The sequence below is a fragment of the Rhinoraja longicauda genome, chromosome 3, assembly GCF_053455715.1.
Source record: "Rhinoraja longicauda isolate Sanriku21f chromosome 3, sRhiLon1.1, whole genome shotgun sequence".
Lineage (NCBI taxonomy): Eukaryota > Metazoa > Chordata > Chondrichthyes > Rajiformes > Arhynchobatidae > Rhinoraja > Rhinoraja longicauda.
This window is the reverse complement of record NC_135955.1, coordinates 89,175,696-89,202,826: the sequence shown is the minus strand read 5'-3', so window position 1 is coordinate 89,202,826 and position 27,131 is coordinate 89,175,696. Positions and strand designations below refer to the sequence as shown.

General features: G+C 46.3%; 1 protein-coding gene across 1 annotated transcript in view; it reads left to right on the top strand.

Annotated features, from left to right (window-relative positions):
* The first annotated feature begins 2,274 nt into the window (after positions 1 to 2,274).
* LOC144592168 (uncharacterized) overlaps positions 2,275 to 27,131 on the top strand; it is a 77,867-nt gene continuing 53,010 nt past the window's right edge. The window contains exon 1 of the mRNA XM_078396621.1: positions 2,275 to 2,417. The gene's annotated coding sequence lies outside the window, so the exon portion shown is untranslated. The remainder of the gene's footprint in view (positions 2,418 to 27,131) is intronic.

Below are 27,131 nucleotides of genomic sequence, written 5' to 3'. Positions count from 1 at the left end.
GTACACGATACTCCAGGTATGGTCACATAAAGGCACATAACATGTATAGTTGGGCATCTTTTCTCTCGCACATAAAGCACTCTCAATAAAAACAAACTGCTTGCTGCATTTCATGTTAACTTCACCAGGAATAGATCGGGTGATGCACAGAGTTTCTTGCCCAGAGTACATGGACAGAGGACAGAGGACAGAGGACATAGGTTTAAGGTGAAGGGGAAAAGCTTTAATAGGAATCTGAGGGGTATCCTTTTCACACCAAGGGTGGTCGGTGTATGGAACAAGCTGCCAGAGGAGGTAGCTGAGGCTGGGACTATTCCAAAGTTTAAGAAACAGTTAGACAGGTACATGGATAGAACAGGTTTGGAGGGATATGGACCAAACGCGGGCAGGTGGGACTAGTGTAGATGTTGACCTGTTGGTCGGTGTGGGTAAGTTGGGCCAAAGGGCCTGTTTCCACACTGTATCAATAGACAATAGACAATAGGTGCAGGAGTAGGCCATTCAGCCCTTCGAGCCAGCACCGCCATTCAATGCGATCATGGCTGATCACTCTCAATCAGTACCCCGTTCCTGCCTTCTCCCCATACCCCCTCACTCCGCTATCCTTAAGAGTTCTATCCAGCTCTCTCTTGAAAGCATCCAACAAACTGGCCTCCACTGCCTTCTGAGGAAGAGAATTCCACACCTTCAACACTCTATGACTGTTATATATATTGGAACATCAATGCTTCCCAACTACTCAACATTTGAAAATATAGCATTAATGGGAATCAGTAAAGAGAGATATTAATGACCTATTCAATTACATGCTAATATATAACAAATATTATGGGTTCGGAATTCAAAGGTATTCTTAAACAGGGAGAACACATAATCCACCAGAATGGCTAGAGGAAATCTGTGTATTGATGTCTAACAGATTTTAAATGACTGGGATCTCCCCGATTGTGACCCATTTATGGTTTGGCAAAGGTTTCAATCCCATATCACACAGGAGTGGTAAACAAGGCACAATAATAAGATGAAGCATTCTAATGCAAATTATAAATGGCGCTAAATCAGCGAAAGCTCAGTGTTATTGTTATTTTTAAAAATTAAATACTCAAGCAGTGTGCCACTCAGCCGATGGTAGCTATTGAGTTTATACAGTATGCCTAATTCCAAGACAAATAATATTCAGATGAAAAGATACACTTTATAGAGTCATAGAGTCTTACAGCGTGGAAACAGGCCCTTCGGCCCAAGTTGCCAACACTGACCAACATGTCCCATCTAAACTAGTCCCAGCTGCCTGCGTTTGACCCATATCCCTCTAAACCTGTCCTGTCCATGTACCTGCCTCAACTACCCCCACTGGCAGCTGGTTCCATTATTAGAAACATATAGAAACATAGAAAATAGGTGCAGGAGGAGGCCAATTGGCCCTTCGAGCCAGCACCACCATTCATTGGGTAGGGAAATAACTGCAGGTTATTTGCTGGTACAAATCGAAGGTATCACAAAATGCTGGAGTAGCTCAGCAGGTCAGGCAGCATCTAGGAGAGAAGGAATGGGTATGTCTGAAGAAGGGTCTCGACCCGAAACGTCACCCATTCCTTCTCTCCTAGATGCTGCCTGACCTGCTGAGTAACTCCAGCATTTTGTCATACCTGCCAAATGGGGGTAGGGTGGGGGGGGTGAGAAACATAGAAACATAGACAATAGGTGCAGGAGGAGGCCATTTGGCCCTTCGAGCCAGCACCGCCATTCATTGTGATCATGGCTGATCATCCATAATCAGTCCTTCTCCCCATATCCCTTGATACCACTAGCCCCGAGAGCTCCATCTGCCTCTCTTTTAAATCCATCCAGTGAAATTGGCCTCCACTGCCCTCTGTGGCAGAGAATTCCACAAATTCACAACCCTCTGGGCGATTCCATTAAAACCCTTTAATTATTAGCTTTTAAAAAATATTTTAGCAACCCAGGGTTTATGCTTTGTTCCCCCCCCCCCCCCCCTCCCCCCTATGCTGCTGACAAATAAGAGTGGGAAATGTTCTTGCAAAAAAAAAAAACAACTTTAAGGGGGGGAAGAAAGGAATATTAATTTTGAAATCAATTTTTAACGAGGCAGAGTGCAATTTCCAGGAACTCTTGCAATTAGATTTTATTGCAAGGAGTATTTGGGTTGATTGTAAATTAATTTTTTTTGTTTTTTGTGTGTAAATCATTGAGGGCAGTGCCCCTTTAATTTAAATCGCCGGCGTCGCATTGCGTGCGTCGGGTTTCTGAGCTGGAGCATCAGTGTGAGCAGGAGACTGGGCGCTGGGGATCCAGCCACATCTCATTGCATCGCATCTCATCGCCTCGCCGGGCCGGCTTGCGAGTCTCACTCACTCACTCACGCACCGTGGCCGCTGCATGCATCTGATCTGTCGGTAGGCTTTCATTACCTATTTGCAACGCCTCAGGGGGTCGATTGCAGTTGCAGGTTGAAACTAGCAAGGTTCCCCCTCCCCCCCACCCACCACCACCACCACCACCACCGTGTGGACATCAGGCAACGGGCAAATGATGATGGGGGGGTTTAAGGATTGATCTGCAAAACCGGCAGCAGAGAGCGCAGGCTTAGAACAACAGTGAGCCAGTGGGGGAAGAGAGGAGAAAGAGAGGGAGGGGGGGAATTGGAGAGGGGAGAGGAGGGATTGGAGTGGGGGAGAGGGGAAAGAGAGGGAGGGGGAAATTGGTGAGGGGGAGAGGGGGGATTGGAGTGGGGGGGAGAGGGGAAAGAGAGGAAGGGGGAGAGGGGAAAGAGAGGGAAGGGGGAGAGGGGAAAGAGAGGGAAGGGGGAATTGGAGTGGGGGAGAGGGGAAAGAAAGGGAGGGGGAAATTGGTGAGGGGGAGAGGAGGGATTGGAGTGGGGAGAGGGGAAAGAGAGGGAGGGGGAATTGGAGAGGGGAATTGGTGAGGGGGAGAGGGGGGAATTGATGAGGGGGAGAGGAGGGAATGGAGAGGGGGTAATGGAGAGGGGGAAATGGGAGAGGACGGGTGGAAGATTGGAAGAGGAGGGGGAGAGAGAAAGGAGGGAGGAAGAGAGGAGGAGGGTTGGGGAAGATAGAGAGAAAAGATAGGAAATGGAGGGGGAGAGAGGAGGAAAAGAGGAGGGTTGGGGAAAGACAGAAGAGGAGAGGAAGGAGGGGAGATGGAGGGGGAGTGGGGGAGGAGGAGGGGGGAGAGGGAGGGTTGGGATGGAGACAGAGGGGGGCGGCGGGAGGGAGTAACAAATGCCAATCAGCCATGGTCGACGACGTTCCAGCACTGGGGAGCTGTGTGCATTCAAACTGTAGACCAGTGTTTGGATGACACTGGACAACAGGTGAACTGAGGATAATTGAGCAGCGTTACAGAAAACAAAAAAATATTGAGGAATTATTGCAGTGAATTTTAGTTTTGCTGGAACCTCTTTTGGTTGTAATCCTCCTGCAAGTACAGAGGGAGAAAGTGGGTCAGTGTCAGATTGGATTGTGGTGTGTGTTCACAGGCATGTTCTCCAGCATGCGTGAGATGTCGTGAACAGTGCAGCACTTTCTGGGGACACTTGGTAACTTGAACCGCAGGCGGAGTGTGTGGGGCGCAGCGCCTAAAGGTTGAAGGCGAGAGTGGACTTTGTTGAAGTTCAGGGGATAGTCCAGTGGAGCTGGTGGTAAACAGAGGCAAGGACAGGATTGTCAGATGACTGCTTCAACACGAGCAATCCAATCTGCGTACAGTCACTGCTTTTTCAAACTAGTCTTTCTAATATGGAGGCCTGGATAGAGTGGATGTGGAGAGGATTTTTTCCACTAGTGGGAGAGTCCAGGTCCAGAGGCCATAGCCTCAGAATAAAAGGACGTACCTTTTAGGAAGGAGATGAGGAGGAATTTCTTTAGTCAGAGGGTGGTGAATCTGTGGAATTCATTGCCACAGACGTCTGTGGATGTCAAGTCAATGGATATTTGTTAAAGCAGATTCTTGATTAGCACTAGTGCCGGGGGTTATGAGGAAAAGGCAGCACAATAGGGCTGAGAGGGAGAGATAGATCAGCCATGATGGAATGGCGGAGTGAACTTGATGGCCTAATTCTGTTCCTAGAATTTATGAACTTATGAATATTGATCATAACAAATGGTAAGGAACCCAAGTTACACAAAACTGGTGTTGCACATGAAAAAGTGTTTGAGTTTAGTTCATTGTCAGGTGTACCGAGGTACAGTGAAAAGCTTTTGTTGCGTGCCATCCAGTCAGCCGAAAGACAATACATGATTACAACTGAGCCGTCCACAGTGTTCATCTTGAATCAACCGTGCTCCAAGTGCTGGAGTAACTCTAGTCGGTCGGGCAGCATCTCTGGAGAATAGGAATAGGTGACGTTTTCGGGTCGAGACCCTTCTTCAGACTGAGAGTCAGGGGAAAGGGAACGGAGAGAAATGAACAGGTACAAAGAGCAGGAGGAATCACAGAGGGCGAGCAGCGGGAAAGGATGTTGCAGAACTCTCATTAGAGAGAGGAGGAGAACTGGTTCAAAGTAGGCATACCTTGAGATTTTGCAGTGGAGCAGACAAAACGTGTAGGAAGGAACTGCAGATGCTGGTTTACACCGAAGATAGACACAAAATGCTGGAGTAACTCGGCGGGTCAAACAGCATCTCTGGGGAAAAAAAGTAATGGGTGACGTTTCGGGTCGAGACACTACTTCAGGCTGTAGCGGGAGAGGGATTGGGTAGGTGACATATTGGGTTGGTATTCCACTTCAAATTGTTTTTTAATATCTGTTTTTATTTATGTTGAGGAAAAGAAATGGTGCTTTATACAAAATTTTGTGCAATTGAGTGCCTTAACAGCCATAGCATGTGGTAACAAAACTAGAAAATGCCCTAAGCACTCATGCAGACTAGACAGCATCTGTGGAAAGAACAATGGAGCTATCAACCTGAAGTGTTAACTCCACAATATTTGTATGTTCTGTTTTTACTTCAGGTTTCTGTCATGTATTTTTTTTAGTTTTTCTTCAATAACAAGTGGTAATGTGCAGTGAAAAGTATTAAGCTGTTATTTAATACATATTTTTAAAATTGGTGTTCCTTCAAACTTTATGGGAAAATGTGCATCCATTTTATTCCAAGACTAAACTCAGCATGTATGTACTAGTACTGCTCAAAGTTATATAACTTGTTCTAATTTTCAGTCTGGTTATGATTTTACAACTGTGCAAATCCATTGGAAATTATTTTTTTCCAGTTAAGTACTTTAATTTTAAGATGATTGCTGCACCTTTTAGTTTAGTCGAGAAATACAGAGCAGAAACAGGCTCTGGCCCACCGAGTCCGTGCCGACCAGCGATCCCCACACACTAGCACTATTACCAACACATTACCAAACCTGTACGTCTTCGGAGTGTGGGAGGAAACCGAAGATCTCTGAGAAAACCCACGCAGGTCACTGCAGACGGCACCCGTAGTCAGGATCGAAGCAGGGTCTCTGGCGATGTGGGGCAGCAAATCTACCGCCGTGCCACACAATCCATGCCGTACCTACCTATCATATTTGTGCTCGTGTGGGAGTCCACAACAAAGGGACATAAGCTTTCAGATGAGAACTAGGCTGTTTAGGGGTACCACGGTAGTGGGTAAGGAAATTTAATTTAGTTTAGAGATGCAACATGGAAACGAGCCCACTAGGTCCACGCTGACAATTGATCACCCATTCACACTAGTTCTATGTTATTCCCACTTTCCCGTCCACTCCCGACACAAGGTGCAATTTACAGAGGCCGTTTCATGTACAAGCCCCACACGTCTTTGGGATGTGGGTGGAAACCGGACCACCCGGAGGAAAATTGTGCGGTCACAGGGAGAACACGCAGACTCCACACAGACAGCACCCAAGGTCAGGATCGAACCTGGGTCATTGGTGCTGTGAGGCTGCGGCTCTACCAGCTGCACCACTAAGCCGCCCCACTCTACTAGTGGAGCCCAGAGTTTTGCTGATTGTATCTTAACATCCCTACGTATGAAGCAAAGATACTAGAGGAACAAGATAGACCACTCGACCCTAAAAACCGTAGTGCGTCATGACGCCATTTTAGTAGGCAGAAACTTACAGAAACATTTAAAAAGAAAAATAACAAAAATCTGTGAATTGATAGATGAGATATATTCTGCATTTTAATGGTATCATCACACATACTGTTTCCCCAAAACACTGATTACACTACGAGAGGCATAGCGAACGGCGGGTTTTGCCTACTAAAATGGCTCCTTTGCGTACTACACATCAGGATAGGCGATTTCAACCGAGTGGTCCATCTTGTTCCTCTAGTATCTTTGGTATGAAGTCTGCCTGGGTCAGACATCTTGTTTTAATTTTAGACCTGCATTAGTTCAGGAGGGGGGGTGGGGGTTAATTCTCCACTGAGAAGTGGAGTCCACAGTTTGAAAGCCACTGCATGGATTAGGTGTTAGTCACAGCATAGATATTGGAATAGATGAGTACTGGTTGGCTGGCATGGACATGGTGGGCTGAAAGACCTGTTACTGAGCTGCATGTTTTGGATATCTGTGTGATATCAGAAGTCACTTTTTCACACAGCGGGAAGTGAAAATCTAGATTTCTTTAGCCCTGTGGAACTTGGGGAATTGATGATGTTCGGCTGGTTGAGGTCGACAAAGGAAACGTAGCAAAAGAGAATAGGTTTAGTCAAAATGTGTAGGAAGGAACTGCAGATGTTTGTTTACACAGAGGATGGACACAAAAAGCTGGAGTAACTCAACCAGTTTGACGAAGGGCCTCGACCCAAAATATCACCTATTTCTTTTCTCCAGAGTTGCTGCCTGACCCACTGAGTAACTCCAGCTTTTTGTGTCTGTCATAGAATTAGTCAAGTTATTTAACAGTTAAGATCAAAGCTCCAGGAAGAAATGCCACTGTTCTTATCATCAATGAAGAGGCAATAAAATTCTTCACAAACATCGACATGTTACTCAATTGCAAATAAAGACCATCAAGTCCTGAACCCAAGCCAAATGACCAGTGTGCCCATTGCAGTCTGGGGTCTGTCTGACTCATTATCTTTTGAGACCCAGTTTGATGAGAGAATCCCCTGGCTGAATGCTCCAATGTAGGTCTTCTTGTGTGAGGCAAGGGGATGAGTGGAGGAGCAGAATTCCCTGTAACCCCAGTCTGTTGATGTTTTACCCATTGCATGCGGTCCTGCTGTAGGTGGATACAAAGATAGTTCCCTTTTGAGAAACACAAAAAGCTGGAGTAACTCAGTGGGACAGGCAGCATCTCTGGAGGGAAGGAATGGGTGCCGTTTCGGGTCGATACCCTTCTTCAGACTTGTGAGCTGGTTACTACCCAGCCCGTTGGGACAGCGGTGATGGGGGCCGATGTCTTTGGTGCAATTTAAAAGGAAGGCGGAAGAGCACTTAGACAGGTCTATCTTAACTGAACCCCTCAGTTTCAGTTTAGTAAATCGTCACGTGTCAGGTACAGTGAAAAACTTTTTGTTGCGTGCTAACCAGTCAGCAGAAAGACAATACATGGTTACAATTTACAGTGTATCCCCCATGCTGGATGGAACTGCAGATGCTGGTTTAAACCAAAGATAGACACAAAAAGCTGGAGTAACTCAACGGGTCAGACTGCATCTCTGGAGAGACGGAATAGGTGATGTTTTGGGTCGAGATCCTCCGTCAGACTGAACCCCTGTTTGGTTTCTCATGGGGTAAACAAGTTAAAGTTCAAATCTCTATATTGTTGCGTGGGAAGGAACTGCAGATGCTCGTCCGCACCGAAGATAGAAACAAAACGCTGGAGCAACTCAGCGGGTCAGGCAGCATCTCCGTAGAAAAAGAACTGACAAAGCCTGGGGTCAGAACCCCTCCCCAGACTGGGTCAGGATCTGGGGAAGGGTTCCGACCTGAGGTGCCTCCTGTTCTTTTTTCCTCTGAGATGTTGCCTGACCCACTGTGTCTATCGCTATATTGCTGTCAAGCAATGGTGTTTAATTGTGAAATCACTCCCCATTTGCTTTCCTCCAGCAAAATTGGCCTGAACTGCTCACTCCATCTCTCCCTTGCTCTTCCATGCTCTTAGGCTTGTATACACTGGAATTTAGAAGGATGAGAGGGGATCTTATCGAAACGTATAAGATTATTAAGGGGTTGGACACGTTAGAGGCAGGAAACATGTTCCCAATGTTGGGGGAGTCCAGAACAAGGGGCCACAGTTTAAGAATAAAGGGTAGGCCATTTAGAACGGAGATGAGGAAAAACTTTTTCAGTCAGAGAGTTGTGAATCTGTGGAATTCTCTGCCTCAGAAGGCAGTGGAGGCCAATTCTCTGAATGCATTCAAGAGAGAGCTAGATAGAGCTCTTAAGGATAGCGGAGTCAGGGGGTATGGGGAGAAGGCAGGAACGGGGTACTGATTGAGAATGATCAGCCATGATCACATTGAATGGCGGTGCTGGCTCGAAGGGCCGAATGGCCTACTCCTGCACCTATTGTCTATCATTGTGCACTCTTTCACTGAACTAATTCCTTTTCCCTCCGGCCATCCTCACAGGTATTGTGATTGCCAATTCCATGGTGCGGACCACTGCTTATTGCGCACGGAATCTGAATAGCCCAGACTTGCTTGGTGCACTTGAATTTGGACGCAGAGTATAAAATGTGATATTTAAAATAATTTGCATATCTGTGTGTCTGTCTGACATGTTTTGAATGAATGACATGTTTTGAAAGCTTTACGAGGATGTTGCCGGGACTCGAGGGTCTGAGGGTTAGGGGAGAGGTTGAGTGCAGGAGAATGAGGGGGTGATCCTCTAGAGGTGTACAAAATCATGAGAGGAATAGATTGGATAGACACACAGTGTCTCTTGCCCAGCGTAGGGGACTCGAGGACCAGAGGACATAGGTTCAAGGTGAGGGGGGGGAAAGATTTAATAGAAATCTGAGGGGTAACTTTTTCACACACAGGTTGATGGGTGTATGGAACGAGCTGCCAGAGGAGGTAGGTGAGGCAGGGACTATTGCAATGTTTAAGAAACAATTGGACAGGATCAAGGATAGGACGGGTTTGGAGGGATATGGACCAATCGCAGGCAGGTGGGACTAGTGTAGATTGGGACATGTTGGCTGGTGTGGGCAAGTTGGGCCGAAGGGCCTGTTTCCACACTGTATCACTCTATGACGCTTCATAGATGGACCCACAGGGAGCAAAACGTTGTCAATAATATAATATAAATATAAAACCTTTATTGTCGTTGCAACAGGTACAACGAAATTAAAAATAGCAATCCTGACAGTGCGTAACACGAAAAGTAAAACATGTATGCAATAAATGCAAAACAATAAATACAAATGTATTAAATACAAAAGTTTTAACAGTGTGACCTAGTGCAGAAAGTAGTGTTCAGTTCTCGTATGGCCCTGGGGTGAAAAACTGTTCTTGAGTCTGTTTGTTCGGGATTTGATCGACCTGAAACGTCGACCCGAGGGCAGAAGAACAAACAGACGGTGGCCGGGGTGTGATGGGTCTTTTATTATTTTTCCTGCTCTGCTGAGGCAGCGTAGGCTGAACAGGTGCTCCAGGGAGGGCAGTGAGCAGCCGATGATCTTCTGGGCCGTCGTGATGACCCTCTGAAGGGCCTTCCTGTCCTTTTCTGAGCAGCTGGCATACCATGTGGTTATACAGTATGCCAGCACACTCTCGATGGAGCAGCGATAGAAGGACATCATGAGCTTCTCCTGCAGGTTGGTCTTCCTGAGGATCCTCAGGAAGTGGAGTCTTGGTGTTGGTAATGGTAATGGTGTTGGTAGACCAGGTAAGATCCTCTGCGATGTGCGTACCCAGGAACCTGAAAGCGGGTACCCTTTCCACACAGACCCCATTGATGTAGAGTGGGTCGTGTTCTGCACTGGTTTTCCTGTAGTCTATTATAAGTTCCTTTGTTTTGGAGGAGTTCAGGACAAGATTGTTCACTGAACACCATGCTGCCAACCTTTGGATTTCATCCCTGTAGGCTGTCTCATCTCCTCCTGAGATGAGTCCAACCACAGTCGTGTCATCCGCGAACTTGATGATGGTGTTGGTGGGATGGGTGGGGGCGCAGTCGTGAGTGTAGAGGGAGTAAAGGATGGGGCTCAACACACAGCCCTGTGGTGAGCCGGTGCTCAGTGTAATGGTGGAGGAGAGGTGAGGGCCTATTTTGACGGTCTGGGGGCGGTTGGTCAGGAAGTCCTTGATCCATTGGCAGATGGTTTGGGAAAATCCAATGGTTACTTTTGCTTAAATCAAGAGTGTTTAATTGTCATATGTACTGAAACAGAACAATGAAATTCTTACTTGCAGCAGCACAATAGGTCTGTAAGCACAGTACTCATAGATAACATAAGAAACAAAAAATAAATCAATCAATAAATAAACCCATTATTAGTGCAAAACAAAATAAAAGCCCAAACTCCCTTGACAGTTTGTATTTTGAAGTGTTTGGTGGTTGTAATGTTCAAAAGCTTGATGGTTGTTAGGAAGTAGCTGTTCCTGAACCTGGTGGTCATGGTTTTCAGACTCCTGTACATTATTCCCGATGGCGGTGCAGGTTCAAAGGGCCGAATGGCCTACTCCTGCAGTTGAAATAGACCCATTGGCCCCTAGAGTCCTCACCAACCAACCAACACCCTGTGCACTAGCACTATCCTACACACTAGGGACAATTTCCAATTTTACCGAAGCCAATTATCCTACAAACCTGTACGTCTTTGGAGTGTGGGAGGAAACCGGCGCACCTGGAGAAAATGCACGAGGTCACGGGAAGAACGTACAAACCCCGTACAGACAGCACCCGTAGTCAGGATCGAACCTGGGTATCTGGTGCTGTAAGGCAGCAACTCTACTGCCGTGCCACTGTGCTGCCTTGGAATGACTGAAATTTGAATGCCCCTTGAACTGATTGGCATTCCTGGAGCATTCAAGTTTGAAGTTTTGGGAGAAACTTAAATAAATACTTCCCAAACCAAGATGTCTGCAAATTTGGAAGTCCGGTTGCTGTTTGCTTACGAGTTTGGAAGTCAAAATCATTGAAGTCAAGAAAGGTCTCGACCCGAAACGTCACCCATTCCTTCCATCCAGAGATGCTGCCTGCTCCGCGGAGTTACTCCAGTATTTGGTGTCTACCTTTGGTAAAAATCATTGAAATGATGCTGGTGCAAATTGTTGTTGGTTTACAATGATTATTTACCCTTGTATATCAACCCAAATTGCTTCTGACAGGCATGTCAAAGCCAGCAGCAGGTATTTGACACCAGAATGTGGTTTAATTTCATTAAGCTTGTGGCATGCCAAGATATCTTTTGCAAGAAGTTGTTTCTTACTTTTGGTGGGTGTGTCCGTGATCTTCACGTCACAACACTGAGCACAGCTCTAGCCTACTTGCTTCACCGACTGAGATTGTTGAAAGGAATTATATAAATTCAGTCTGAAGAAGGGTCTCGACCCGAAACGTCACCCATTCCTTCTCTCCTGAGATGCTGCCTGACCCGCTGAGTTACTCCAGCATTTTGTGAATAAATACCTTCGATTTGTACCAGCATCTGCAGTTATTTTCATATAAATTCAGGCATGCAGATGCTGTTTTATATATATTTTAAAAAAGAAAGTAGACAAAATGCTGGAGTAACTCAGCGGGATAGGCAGCATCTCTGGAGAGAAGGAATGAGGGACGTTTCGGGTCGAGACCCTTCTTCAGACATATCTTCAGAAAATTATTTTTTAAAAGACATGTTGGCAGTTTGGGCAAGTTGGGCTGAAGGGCCTGTTTCCACGCTGTATCACTCTATGACGCTAGTTATGTTTCTCATCATTTGCCCGTATTCAAATCAAGTTATCTTGATCTTATTGAATATATTCAATGAGTCCTTGGATATATTGAAAGCAGAGATTTGCAAAAGGGGAGGTTGAAGGTAGTGCTGGAGAAACTCAGCGGGTCGGGCGGCATCTCTGGAGAATGTGGATAGGCAATGTTTTGGGTCAAGGCCCTTGCGCAGTCAGGAGAAGGGTTCCGACCTGAAACGTCATTTATCCTCATCCTCCAGAGATGCTGCCTGACCCGCTGAGATACCCGAGCACATTGTATTATAAATTCAGGTCTGTCTTTAAGAAAGATGATGATGGTCAAACTGGTTGGTCCTATTTTATTGCGTGAAAACGTTCTTCTGTTTGGTGTTGAGATACATCAAATGGTTATTTAAGGTTGTATATTGAATTCCTTCTCGTGGCTTTTCAGCTTGGGGTCAAAAAAATCCCTGATTATGCTGTTGGCTTTGCCAAGGCAGCATGAGGTGTAAATCGTGTAAATAGAAGGGAGGTTGGTTTGTGTGATGGTCCGGGCTGTGTCCACAATTATCTGCAATGTCTTACGGTCTTGGTTGGAGCTGTCCCCAAACCATGCTGTGATGCATCCCGATAAAATGCTTTCTACGGCGCATCTGTAGCGGTTGGTGGGGACATGCTGAATTTCCTAAGCTTTCTAAGGAAGTTGGTGTGCTTTCTTGGCCATTGCATCGATGTGGCTAGTCCAGGACAAGTTGCCAGTGATATTTACTCCTCTGAACTTAAAGCTTTCAACCATCTCCACTTCGGCGCCGTCATTGCAAACTGGGGTATGGGTTCCGCTTTGCTTCCTGAAGTCGATCACTATCTCCTTTGTCTTTCTGACATTGAGAGAAAGGTTGTTGTTCTCGACACCAGGACACGAGGTTCTCAATCTCCTGTACCCCCTCTCATCATTACTTGCTATCCGGCCCATAACAGTGGTGTCGTGTGCGATTTTGTAAATTGAATTAGATTTGTATATGGCTGCACAGTTGTGGGTGTACAAGGAGTAAAGAAGGGGGCTGAGAACTCAGCCTTGCAGAGCACCAGTGTTGAGGATTACCGTGGAGGGTGATTTGTTCCCTGTTCTCACTGATTGGGGTCTGTTGGTCAGGAAGTCGAGGATCCAGTTGCAGAGATGAGTGCTGACACCAAGTCCCACGAGTTTGGTGATTAATTCTTGGTCAAGTCCAAATGGTGTGGAAAAGTCACGCAGTACAGCACGGGAATAGACCATTCAGCTCAATGTCTGTGCTGAACATGATGCCAAGATAAACTAATTTCATCTGCCTGCACATTATCCATGTGCCTATCTAAAAATCTCTCAAATGCCTCTATCCTATCTGCCTATACCTCCACTCCTCGTAGTGTGTTCCAGGCACCCACCACCCTCTGGGGAAGGGTACCTGCACATCACCTTTGCTCCTATGAATTTTTACTGTGAATCCGTTGCATTTATAACAATGGGCCATTATGGGCTCCACCCTTCCTTGGTCATCTGTTGCCGGCCCTGCTTTGGTCTGGTCTTTTCGTGCCTCCAGTTCCCTTCCCTCTACTTTCAGCCCGAAGAAGGGTCCTGACCCAAAAGGTCACCTATTCCTTTTCTCCAGAGATGCTGCCTGACCCACTGAGTTACTCCAGTATTTTGTGTCTATCTTCGGTATATACGCATTTATATCCATGTTGTTTCCAAACTTAATCTCTTACATAATTGGCCTTGGGATGTATTAATACAATATTTGAATGTAATTGTTAGTGCTTTGGTGAATGTAGCTGAAGTTGACTGTGGGATATGGCAGACTAATGAAATTGAGTACTAACCTGTTAAATTAGGTCACCAATTCAACAGAAGCAGGTCTTAACTATTTCTGAATGGAAGAAGGGCATATAGGGCGGCACGGTGGCGCAGCAGTAGAGTTGCCGCCTCACAGCACCAGAGACCCGGTTGCGATCCTGACTGGGTGCTGTCTGTACGGAGTTTGTACGTTATCCCCGTGACCTGCGTGGGGTTTTTTTCCGGGTGCTCTGGTTTCCTCCCACACTCCAAAGATGTACAGGTCTGTAGGTTAAAGTTGGCTTGGGTAAAAATTGTAAAATTGGCCCTCGTGTGTTGGATAGTATTAGTGTGTGGGGGTCGCTGGTCGGCACAGACTCGGTGGGTGAAGGGCCTGTTTCTGCGCGGTATCTCTAAAACTTTAAAAGCAAGGAGTAGAAATTTAAAAGGCTGAATGAAAGTTAGTACCAGCGTTGCCTTCTGGGGATCACCAGTACTGGAAAGGCTTTATGTGTTCCTTAAACCTGAACTTTTCCATGTAATGTTCCTTGTTTGGTCATGATTGTGGCGGTGTTTGTGAGGGATAAACAGGATAAATTGTCTTAGCAAATGGCTTCCAAATCTCTGAAAGGAACGTATGAAGACTTTTAAATGGGGCAGAGTTTATGGGTGGGAGTTGTTTGGACTCATTGCGAATCGGCCATGGGATTCAACATTTTAATGGAAATTATTTTCGGTGAAAAAAAACAACTTTTGAACAACATTCTTGTAATTGGTACCATCTGCAATTCGGACTGCTTTCACCAGTTGCAGGGAGCAATTGAAGTTGAAGTGCTGAATTATTCAATAGAAGGCAGGCTAATATATTTGTTAATTATCAGTTAACTCACATGCTTAGGAGGAATGGTGTTACAATATATTGTAGTCATATTATGAATTGTGGCTAGATTATGATGAGGGGAACTATCCATCATTTCACTCCATAAACTATCCTTCAACAATTTTGTTGCACAGAGACTCACAGAATTGCAGATGATGGAGTCTTGAGTTAAATATAGTGTCGGAGTCTTTTATCAGGGTCGGGCAACATCAATGGAGGACATGGATAGGCTGATGTTCAGCACCTCAAATTTCGCTTGAGCAGCTTATAACCCAGCTGTATGATTTCTCTAATTTTAAGTAACCCCTGCATTCCCCCTCAATAGACAATAGACAATAGGTGCAGGAGGAGGCCATTCGACCCTTCGAGCCCGCACCACCATTCAATGTGATCGTGGCTGATCATTCTCAATCAATACCCCGTTCCTGCCTTCTCCCCATACCCCCTGACTCCGCTATCCTTAAGAGATCTATCTAGCTCTCTCTTGAATGCATTCAGAGAATTGGCCTCCACTGCCTTCTGAGGCAGAGAATTCCACAGATTCACAACTCTCTGACTGAAAAAGTTTTTCCTCATCTCTGTTCTAAATGGCCTGCCCCTTATTCTTAAACTGTGGCCCCTTGTTCTGGACTCCCCCTCCTCTTATAGAAACATATAAAAGTATAAAATTATAAAAAGGACTGGACAAGCTAGATGCAGGAAAAATGTTCCCAATGTTGGGGGAGTCCAGAACCAGGGGCCGCAAGAATAAGAATAAAAGGGAGGCCATTTAAAACTAATGTAATGGGAAATTTTCAACTTTTCCAGTGTCCTCTTTTGCAGTTGTCATCAGTTCACGGGTACAGTAGGAGTGGTCTTATGCAGACCCAATAAAACAGATCTTCCAGTCGTTATTTCCAGTTTAGTTGGTTGTTTATTGAGGTAGTTGTACAAACAAAGAGATGAACGTACCAGGTTTTCCTAATTCTACATGCAAGCTGTAGCTAGTTGCTCAGTCCCTGGTCTGGAGAGAGCAGTATATGCTTCCTCTGCCTGTGCCTCCCTAATCTCTCACCTCTGCTGTATGGTTCTTTATCATGTTTTCTATCAAACTTGCTATTCCACTGCAGCTGTGATGTCCAATTAAGATGACCAAGTCACGAAATCAAAGAGTGTTTAGTCTAACAGCTAATAATAGTCCACCTGAATCTATCTAAGCAAAATAATATGATATGCCAACAATAAACATAAATGGCTCCTACAACTGAGATGAAAAAAAACTTTTGCACCTAGAGAGTTGTGAATTTGTGGAATTCTCTGCTACAGAAGGCATGAGAAGGGATCTTAATGAAACATCTAAGATTATTAAAGGGTTGGAAATGCTAGAGGCAGGAAACATGTTGCCAATGTTGGGGGAGTCAAGAACCAGGGGACACAGTTTAAGAATAAGGGGTTGGCCATTTAGAACGGAGATGAGGAAAAAAAAAATCAGTCAGAGAGTTGTAAATCTGTGGAATTCTCTGCCTCAGAAGGCAGTGGAGGCCACCTCTGGATGCTCTCGAGCCGGCACCGCCATTCAATGTGATCATGGCTGATCATCCAGAATCAGTACCCCGTTCCTGCTTTCTCCCCATATCACTTGATTCCGTTAGCCCAAAGAGCTAAATCTAACTGTCTCTTGAACACATCCAGTGAATTGGCCTCCACTGCCTTCTGTGGCAGAGAATTCCACAAACTCACTACTCTCTGGGTGAAAAAGTTTTCCCTCGTCTCAGTAGCGAGCAAGAGAGAGGGAGAGGGAGAGAGAGAGAGAGAGAGGGAGGGAGAGAGAGGGAGAGAGAGGGAGAGAGAGAGAGAGAGAGAGAGAGAGAGAGAGAGAGAGAGAGAGAGAGAGAGAGAGAGAGAGAGAGAGAGAGAGAGAGAGAGAGAGAGAGAGAGAGAGAGAGAGAGAGAGAGAGAGAGAGAGAGAGAGAGAGAGAGAGAGAGAGAGAGAGAGAGAGAGAGAGAGAGAGAGAGAGAGAGAGAGAGAGAGAGAGAGTGCTTGTGTATGGGATGATCGCTGGTCGGCGCAAACACGATGGGCCGAAGGGCCTGCTTGCATGCTGTATCTCTGAAGTCTAAATCAAAGACCCGGGGGGGAGGGAGTGCCGTGAGGAGGGGGAAGAACAATGAAGGAGGAGGGGGAGGAACAATGGAGGAGCCGGCAGGTGTTATTTTGTCAGCGCCGTTTATGTGGCGACCATTTGCATACTTTGGGAATAATAATAATAATATATTCATTTATTCGTCCCACACCGGGGAAATATAGACAATAGGTGCAGGAGGAGGCCATTCGGGCCTTCGAGCCAGCACCACCATTCAATGTGATCATGGCTGATCATTCTCAATCAGTACCCCGTTCCTGCCTTCTCCCCATACCCCCTGACTCCGCTATCCTTAAGAGCACTATCTAGCTCTCTCTTGAATGCATTCAGAGAATTGGCCTCCACTGCCTTCTGAGGCAGAGAATTCCATAGATTCACAACTCTCTGACTGAAAAAGCTTTTCCTCATCTCAGTTCTAAATGGCCAACCCCTTATTCTTAAACTGTGGCCCCTTGTTCTGGACTCCCCCAACATTGGGAACATGTTTCCTGCCTCTAACGTGTCCAACCCCTTAATAATCTTATACGTTTCGATAAGATCTCCTCTCATCCTTCTAAATTCCAGTGTATACAAGCCTAGTCGCTCCGGTCTTTCAACATATGACAGTCCCGCCATTCCGGGAATTAACCTAATAAACAACGCTGCACGCCCTCAATAGCAAGAATATCCTTCCTCAAATTTGGAGACCAAAACTGCACACAGTACTCCAGGTGCGGTCTCACTAGGGCCCTGTACAAGCAAAGAATTTCACTGAGCATTGTCACATGTGACAATAAAGTATTCCATTCCATTCCACGTCACCCTGGGCTGTGCTCTCATCTCAGTGCTATCATTGGGGAGACAGTACAGGAGCCTGAGAACTGTGACCTCCAGGTTCAAGAACAGCTTTTCCCCCAAAACTCTCAGGCTTTTGAACTACAATGCACATCTTCTGCCCTCTGGTCGACGTTTCAGGTCGATCAAATCCCGAACAAACAGACTCAAGAACAGTTTTTACCCCAGGGCCATACGAGAACTGAACACTACTTTTTGCACTAGGTCACACTGTTAAAACTTTTGTATTTAATACATTTGTATTTATTTGTTTTGCATTTATTGCATATATGTTTTTACTTTTCGTGTTACGCACTGTCAGGATTGCTATTTTTAATTTCGTTGTACCTGTTGCAACGACAATAAAAGGATTATTATTATTATTATCACAGTTAGGTGAAGTTCTGATGAAATGTCATCGGCTCTCTGAACGTTCCTGACCTGTTGATTTTTCCAGCCATTTACAATTCCCATTACAAAGTTTAGTTTGGAGATACGGAATGGAAACGGGCCCTTCTGCCCTCCGAGACCGTGTCGACCTTTGATCACCCATTCACTAGTTCTGTTGTATACGGCTGCGGGGCCTAACATCCCCCGGTGCGGCTCGGCCGCTGGACTTTACATCCCGGTGCGGCTTGGCCGCTGGACTTACATCGCCCGGTGCAGCTCGGCTGCGGGGCTTAACACCGCCCGGTGCAACTCGGCTGCGGGACTTTACATCGCCCGGTGCAGCTCGGCTGCGGGGCTTAACACCGCCCGGTGCAGCTCGGCTGCGGGGCTCAATACCGCCCGGTGCAACTCGGCTGCGGGACTTAACACCGCCCGGCGCGGCTCGGGTGCGGGACTTTTCACCGCTAGTGCGGCTCGGCTGCGGGACTTAACACCGCCCGGTGCGGCTCGGCTGCGGGACTTTTCACCGCTGGTGCGGCTCGGCTGCGGGACTTAGCTGCGCAAGGCTTGGTCTCGGGCCTTTCATCGCCCGGTTCGGCCGCGAGACGTTTCAGCGCCCGGTGCGGGGACTGTGCGGGTCGGTCGGGGACGAGCTCTCTGTCCGTGGGCGTGGGGAAGAGAGGGGAAGTTTTGTTGCCTCCATCACAGTGAGGGGGTGTTTGGAGTCACTGTGATGGACGTTTGTGTTGGGGTCATGTGTCTTGTGTTTTTTTTTTTTCTATGACTGCTATGTAGTTTCGTTCGGTACTTCGGTACCGAACGACAAATAAAGCTCTGTTATACCTGTTGTTATACCTGTGATTTACAGATGTCAATTAACCTACAAATCTGCAAGTCTTTGGAATGCGGGAGGGAAAAAACCCACACAGCCACTGAAAAGACCTGACTGCGGGTGCTGTCTGCACAGAGTTTTTGTACCGCTTGGGTCTCCTCAGGATTCCTCCCGCATTCCAGAGATGTCCAGGTTTGTAGGTTAACTGGCTTTGATTGTAAAATCATCCCAAGTGTGTGAAGGATGGTGTTAGTGTACGGGGTGATCGCAGGCCGGTGCAAACTCGGTGGGCCAAAGGGCCTGTTTCAGCGCTGTATCTCTGAAGTCACGGGAGAACGTACAAACTCCATTGAGACGGCGCCATTAGTCAGTGTAAGAAAATAACTGCAGATGCTGGTACAAATCCAAGGTATTTATTTCACAAAATGCTGGAGTAACTCAGCAGGTCAGGCAGCATCTCGGGAGAGAAGGAATGGGTGATCGATCCCAGGTCTCTGGTGCTGTAAGGCAGCAACTCTATTGCTGCTGTCACGATGACACAGATGCTCATTATAGTGTGATTTGTGTTTTTCCTTCTAGACACGAGGTCAAAATTTCAGTCTTGAATTTTAACCACTGCAAACTTCCTCCTGCAGTTTTGTGCTTTGAAACCCAGATTTCCTATCTAGTCATTTCCCTTTGCCTCTGCTTTCCCCCACCACTGTCTTCAATCTTATTGCTATTCTGTGTTTCATCGTTTGATTTTTTTTGCCCGGGTTTCTCAATTTTAAAACTATCTTTTATTGACATTATCTTTCACAATCAAACCTTTCATTGATTTTGTGGTAATCACCAACAAAAAATCAATGAAAGTCAAGGGGCATTATTTAACAAATACAGGCAGCAATGTGATTAAGTTACTGGTAATGCATCTTGAGACCCAGGCTGTTGGTTTGGTGACATTAGTTAAAATCTCACCATTAGCCTCAGAATTAAAGGAAGGGAGGAGGTACTTCTTTAGTCAGAGGGTAGTTAATCAGTGGAACCCATTACCACAGAGGGCGGTGGAGGCCACGTCAGTGGATATTGTTAAGGCAGAGATAGACAAATTCTTGCTGAGAACGGGTGTCAAGGCTTATGGAGAGAAGGCAGGAAAATGGGATTAGGTGGCAGAGGTCAGTCATGATTGAATGGTGGAGTAGACTCGATGGGCCGAATGGCCTAATTCTACTCGTATAACGTGCATTCAAGAGAGAACTGGATAGAGCTCTTAAGGATAGCGGAGTCAGGGGGTATGGGGAGAAGGCAGGAACGGGGTACTGATTGAGAATGATCAGCCATGATCACATTGAATGTACCGCGTGGGTCGAAGGGCCGAATGGCCTCCTCCTGCACCTATTGTCTATTGAATTAGTAACTGGGGAGTCGTTGTCATAGATTCAATGGTTCAATAAAGCTGCTTTATCATGTGTGTACTGCACAGCAAAATTATTTTTGCATTGATCACACATGCACGAGCCGCCATATTTTGATGCCATTTACAAAAATTCCACGTGCTTGATGTACTGGAGCGGCTCCCGATCCAGGTTAGTGCCAGGCTGCTGCATCGATTCCTCCATTGTAAAACTAGGTTAATTCCCGGAATGGCGGGACTGTCGTATGTTGAAAGGCTGGAGCAATTAGGCTTGTATAAACTGGAATTTAGAAGGATGAGGGGGGATCTTATTGAAACATATAAGATAATTAGGGGATTGGACACATTAGAGGCAGGAACATGTTCCCAATGTTGGGGGAGTCCAGAACCAGGGGCCACAGTTTAAGAATAAGGGGTAGGCCATTTAGAACGGAGATGAGGAAGAACTTTTTCAGTCAGAGAGTGGTGAAGGTGTGGAATTCTCTGCCTCAGAAGGCAGTGGAGGCCAGTTCGTTGGATGCTTTCAAGAGAGAGCTGGATAGAGCTCTTAAGGATAGCGGAGTGAGGGGGTATGGGGAGAAGGCAGGAACGGGGTACTGATTGAGAGTGATCAGCCATGATCGCATTGAATGGCGGTGCTGGCTCGAAGGGCTGAATGGCCTACTCCTGCACCTATTGTCTATTGTCTATTGTCCACTCTATAAACAGGCCTTTCAGCCCTTGGCACATGTCAAGTATTTAATCTCATTTTCCAATGTTTTCATAAGGGATAGGATAGAAATGAGGCCATTTGGCTCATCAAGTCTACTCCACCATTCCATCATGGTTGATCTATCTCTTCCTTCTAACCCCATTCTCCTGCCTTCTCCCCATAACTTCTGACCCCCATACTAATCAAGAATCTATCTACATCTGCCTTAAAAATATCCACTGACTTGGCCTCCACAACCTTCTGTGGCAAAGAATTCCACTGATTCATTTTGATCTGTTTCCCTCTATGTTTTGGTGCTTCAGGTGCTCATCTGAATGTCATGAGGGTATCTGCCTCCACCATAAGACTTGGGAGTAGAATTAGGCCATTCGGCCCATCGAGTCGGCTCCACCATTTAATCATGGCTGATCTAATTTTCCCTTCTCAAACCCATTCTCCTGCCTTATCCCTGTAATCTTTGATGCCCTTACTAACCAAAAGCCTATCACTTTCTGCTTCAAGCCCCCGTCACCATTTGTGGCAAAGAATTCCACAGATTTGCTGCCCTCTGGCTAAAGAGATTCCTCCTCATTGCCATTCTACATCCCTCTATTGGGATGAGAGGGGATCTTATAGAAACATATAAAATTATAAAAGGACTGGACAAGCTAGATGCAGGAAAAATGTTCCCAGTGTTGGGCAAGTCCAGAACCAGGGGACACAGTCTTAGAATAAAGCGGAGGCCATTTAAAACTGAGGTGAGAAGAAACTTTTTCACCCAGAGAGTTGTGAATTTATGGAATTCTCTGCCACAGAGGGCAGTGGAGGCCAAATCATTGCATGGATTTAAGCGAGAGTTAGATAGAGCTCTAGGGGCTAGTGGAATCAAGGGATATGGGGAGAAGGCAGGCACGGGGTATTGAATGGGAACAATCAGCCATGATCACAATGAATGGTGGTGCTGGCCCGAATGGCCTCTTCCTGCAACTATTTTCGATGTTTCTATTCTGAGACTGTTCCCTGTGCTCCTGGACTCTCCCACTACTGGAAACATCCTCTCCGCCACCCCCTCAGGCAGTGTCCCCCAGAATTCAATCAACCCCCTATCGGCGCCAAGACGTGGCGGCACGTGTGCGCTGCCTAGGTGAGCTCTGCTGCATGATTTTACCGCATTGCTTGCAAAACAAACCATGTCACTGTACCTAACTAGGTTGATTTGCCAGCTTTCGTGATAAAGGCTTCAGAATAAAATGGGTGGATGGTTCTCGTGCTTTGGGAATATTTTCAGGTCCAGATGCAGCCTATGAGGGCCTGACCATCTGCTGCGAACTGTTCAAAACACAGCCTTTGCCTCAAGAAACAAAACAGTCAAAACTGAAGAACACATAAAGTGTCATTGAATCATTGAAATAAATCTCCTCTAAATTCCTTGTCATAAACCTAGTCCTCCTGGCCAGAAATACTGCTACTGAGTGAAAATATTTCTCATTATCTCCGCCCCTCCAGGTTTGTGTACCTCAGTAAGGCTCCCCTCCCCCCCCCATCTCCCCCTCCCCCTCCCCCTCCACAAAGTCTGAAAGCATTTTATCGGGATGCATGCCTTTGGAACAGCTCCATGCAAGAAACTGCAGCGAATTGTGGACGCAGCCCACTTCCATTCCATTGACTCAATCTTTACCACCTTGACCCACTGACTCACCTTGAACACCAGGGGAGCTATGTGAGGATGCTTTTCCTAGACTTCAGCTCTGCCTTTAACACAGTCATCCCGAGCAGACGGGTCACCAAACTTTCTGACCTTGGATTTTCCCAAACCATCTGCCAATGGATCAAGGACTTCCTGACCAACCGCCCCCAGACCGTCAAAATAGGCCCTCACCTCTCCTCCACCATTACACTGAGCACCGGCTCACCACAGGGCTGTGTGTTGAGCCCCATCCTTTACTCCCTCTACACTCACGACTGCGCCCCCACCCATCCCACCAACACCATCATCAAGCTCGCGGATGACACGACTGTGGTTGGACTCATCTCAGGAGGAGATGAGACAGCCTACAGGGATGAAATCCAAAGGCTGGCAGCATGGTGTTCAGTGAACAATCTTGTCCTGAACTCCTCCAAAACAAAGGAACTTATAATAGACTACAGGAAAACCAGTGCAGAACACGACCCACTCTACATCAATTGGGTCTGTGTGGAAAGGGTACCCGCTTTCAGGTTCCTGGGTACGCACATCGCAGAGGATCTTACCTGGTCTACCAACACCATCACCACAGTGAAGAAGAGACTCCACTTCCTGAGGATCCTCAGGAAGACCAACCTGCAGGAGAAGCTCATGATGTGCTTCTATCGCTGCTCCATCGAGAGTGTGCTGGCATACTGTATAACCACATGGTATGCTAGCTGCTCAGAAAAGGACAGGAAGGCCCTTCAGAGGGTCATCACGACGGCCCAGAAGATCATCGGCTGCTCACTGCCCTCCCTGGAGCACCTGTTCAGCCTACGCTGACTCAGTAGAGCAGGCAAAATAATAAAAGATTCATCCCACCCCGGCCACCGTCTGTTTGTTCTTCTGCCCTCTGGTCGACGTTTCAGGTCGATCAAATCCCGAACAAACAGACTTAAGAACAGTTTTTACCCCAGGGCCATACGAGAACTGAATACTACTTTCTGCACTAGGTCACAATGTTAAAACTTTTGTATTTAATATATTTGTATTTATTTGTTTTGCATTTATTGCATATATGTTTTTACGCACCGTCAGGATTGCTATTTTTTAATTTTGTTGTACTCGTTGCAACGACAATAAATGAATATTATTATTATTATTATTATTATTATTATATTATTACCTGGTGCTACCTCAGCGCGGTCAGCAGCATAACCGAGGACCGGTCTCACCCCGGTCATTCCCCTCGTCTCACAGCAAGCAAGAAGTACAGAAGTGTGAAAGCACACACCTCCAAATTCAGGGACAGTTTCTTCCCAGCTGCTATTAGGAAACTGAATCATCCTATCACCAACTAGAGAGTGGTCCTGACCTCCCGTCTACCTCATTGGAGACCCTCGGACTACCTTCATTTGGACTTCACTGATATTTATCTTGCACTAAACATTATTCCTTTCATCCTGCACTGTACACTGTGGACGGCTTGATTGTAATCATGTATTGGCTTTCTACTGACTGGATAGCACGCAAAAAAAAGCTTTTCGCTGTACCTCGGTACAGGTGACAATAAACTAAACTATTCTCTTGCATGAGACCATGTCAAAGACCTTGCTTAAATCCATTTAATCCACCTTCAAAATGACTCCCTTAAAAGTTTGTAACTATTAGACAATATCCCTAACTAACCCCTGATTCTCCCAAATTCTAAATAATCCTTCTCTTCTGATCATCTCCTCTGGGACCAGAGATCGCTTGAAGAGTTCCATCAAACCCCAACAACCTTCTCCCTTGTCCCTCAGGATCTGGGACCGTCAAAGTCAAAGTCAAAGTCAACTTTATTGTCAATTTTCAGTTAGTTTACACAGACAGAAAATCGAAATACCGTTTCCCACAATCCCGAGGAATAAAGTGTATTAAATTAAGTTAAAATTAAAAAGGCACAGCAAACAACAATCAATATCATTCCTCGCGTGATCAATAAAAACCGGTTGCTCACTGACCTCTCCATTCAGTGATGTGATAAATAAAAAGTTCAAACAAACTTCACTGATAGATGACTAAATGTGCAAGTCCGTAAGTGGTAGGAGCAGAATTAGGCCATTCCCCCCATCAGATCTACTCTGGCATTCAATCACGGCTGATCTCTCCTGTTCAATGTAGAAATATTTGGTTGTGTTTACCTTTTTTGACATTTTGCTTGGTTAAAGCTTGGTGTTTAGTCATTATGTGTGTTGCATGTACAAAACAGTCTTTGGTTTAGAGATACAGCACGGAAACAGGCCCTTCCGCCCACAGAGTCCATGCCGACCATCAATCACACGCTCACAATAGTTCTAAGTTATTCTGGTCTCTCACCTCTCCCTACATACCAGAGGCAATTTACAGAGGCCAACTAATCTACAAATCTGCACGTCTTTGAGATATGGGAGGAATCCCAGGAGGCCACATGGAGAACATGCAAATGCCACACCGAGGTCCGGTTTGAACATGACTCCCTGCAATTCAACGGGTCAGGCAGCATCTCCGGAGACAAGGAGTAGGCGACGTTTTGGGTCGAGACCCTTCTGCAGTCTGAAGAAGGGTCTTGTCCCAAAACGTCACCTGTTACTTTCCTCCAGAGATGCTGCCTGACCCGCTGAGTTACTCCAGCACTTTGTGTCTGTCTTCGGTGTAAACCAGCATCTGCAGTTCCTTTTATTCACAAAATGCTGGAGTAACTCAGCAGGTCAGGCAGCATCTCGGGAGAGAAGGAATGGGTGACGTTTCGGGTCGAGACCCTTCTTCAGACTGCAGTTCCTTCCTACACATTTTCTCTGCAATTTTGTTCCGGTTGAGAACTTCCCTGGTGTATTTAGCAGGAGGTATGTGTTGTGAACCTTCTCCTTGAGAATTTGGACTGAGTTGAGAAAGTGCAGTCCCTTTCCTGGTTGAAACTCGGCCTTCCTTTGGTTGGAGATCCATGCAGAAAGGCACGGGAGCTCCAGCAAATATCCCTACCAAAATATTGACCCCCTTTTAGTTCAGGTGCAACCAGCCTGCCTTGTGCAGGTCACCTCTGCCAGAGAAGACATCCCAATGGACCAACAATCTGAACCCCCTTGCTCCCTGCACCAGCCCCTCATCCATGCATTCAACTGCCCTGGCCTCCTAATCCTATTCTCTCTAGTATGTAGCACTAGGACTAATCCAGAGATTACTACCACCCTTGATCCTGCATGTTAATCTCCTGCCTAAATCGCTATATTCACTCTCAGGAACTCTTCCCTTTTCTACTGATGTCATTGGTACCAATACGTACACGAACCTGTGGCAGCCCACCCTCTCTGTTGAGAATGTTCTGTAACCGCTCACAGACATCCTTGACCTTGGCACCAGGGAGGCAACACACCATCCCAATGTCTCGTTTGCAGCCACAGAATCTCCCCAACCTGTCCCTCTATCGAGTTTCCTCTCGCTGTTGCTCACCGCAATTTTAGATTAGTTTAGAGATACAGTGCAGGAACTGAAGTGCCCTTCAGCCCACCGGGTCCCGACCGACCAGCGATCCCCGCACATTAACACTATCCTGCATGCACTGGGGACAATTTACACATTCACCAAGACAATAGGTGCAGGAGTAGGCCATTCGGCCCTTTGAGCCAGCACCGCCATTCAATGTGATCATGGCTGATCATTCTCAATCAGTACCCCCGTTCCTGCCTTCTCCCCATACCCCCTGACTCCGCTATCCTTAAGAGCTCGATCTAGCTCTCTCTTGAATGCATTCAGAGAATTGGCCTCCACTGCCTTCTGAGGTAGAGAATTCCACAGATTCACAACTCTCTGACTGAAAAAGTTTTTCCTCATCTCAGTTCTAAATGGCCTACCCCTTATTCTTAAACTGTGGCCCCTTGTTCTGGACTCCCCCAACATTGGGAACATGTTTCCTGCCTCTAATGTTTCCTGGCTCCCCATCCCCCAGAGAATCCAGTACAAAATCCTCCTCATAACCTACAAAGCACTCCATAACCTGGCCGCATCCTACCTGACCGACCTCCTCCACAGACACACTCCCAACTGCACCCTCCGCTCTGCTGCTGCCAATCTCCTATCCCCCCACATCCGGACCAAACTCAGATCCTGGGGGGACAGGGCTTTCTCCATCGCTGCTCCCACCCTATGGAACTCACTACCCCAAACCGTTAGAGACTCCTCCACACTCACCACATTCAAAACATCGCTGAAGTCTCACCTGTTCAGTACTGCCTTCAACCACTGAAGGTCACCTCACCTTCTGTCTCCTTTCTCTGTTCGTTTACTTATTTACTTATTTATCTATTTATTCATTTCCCTATGTTCTCTAAATCTCTGTAAAGCGTCTTTGAGTATATGAAAAGCGCTATATAAATAAAATGCATTATTATTATTATTATTAATGTGTCCAACTCCTTAATAATCTTATACGTTTCGATAAGATCCCCTCTCATCCTTCTAAATTCCAGTGTTTACAAGCCTAGTCGCTCCAGTCTTTCAACATATGATAGTCCCGCCATTCCTGGAATTAACCTAGTAAACCTACACTGCAGGCGTAGGTCACGGGGAGAACGTACAAACTCCGTACAGACAGAACCTGTAGTCGGGATTGAACCCGTGTCTCTGGTGCTGCAAGAGCTGTAAAGTAGCAACTCTACCGCTGC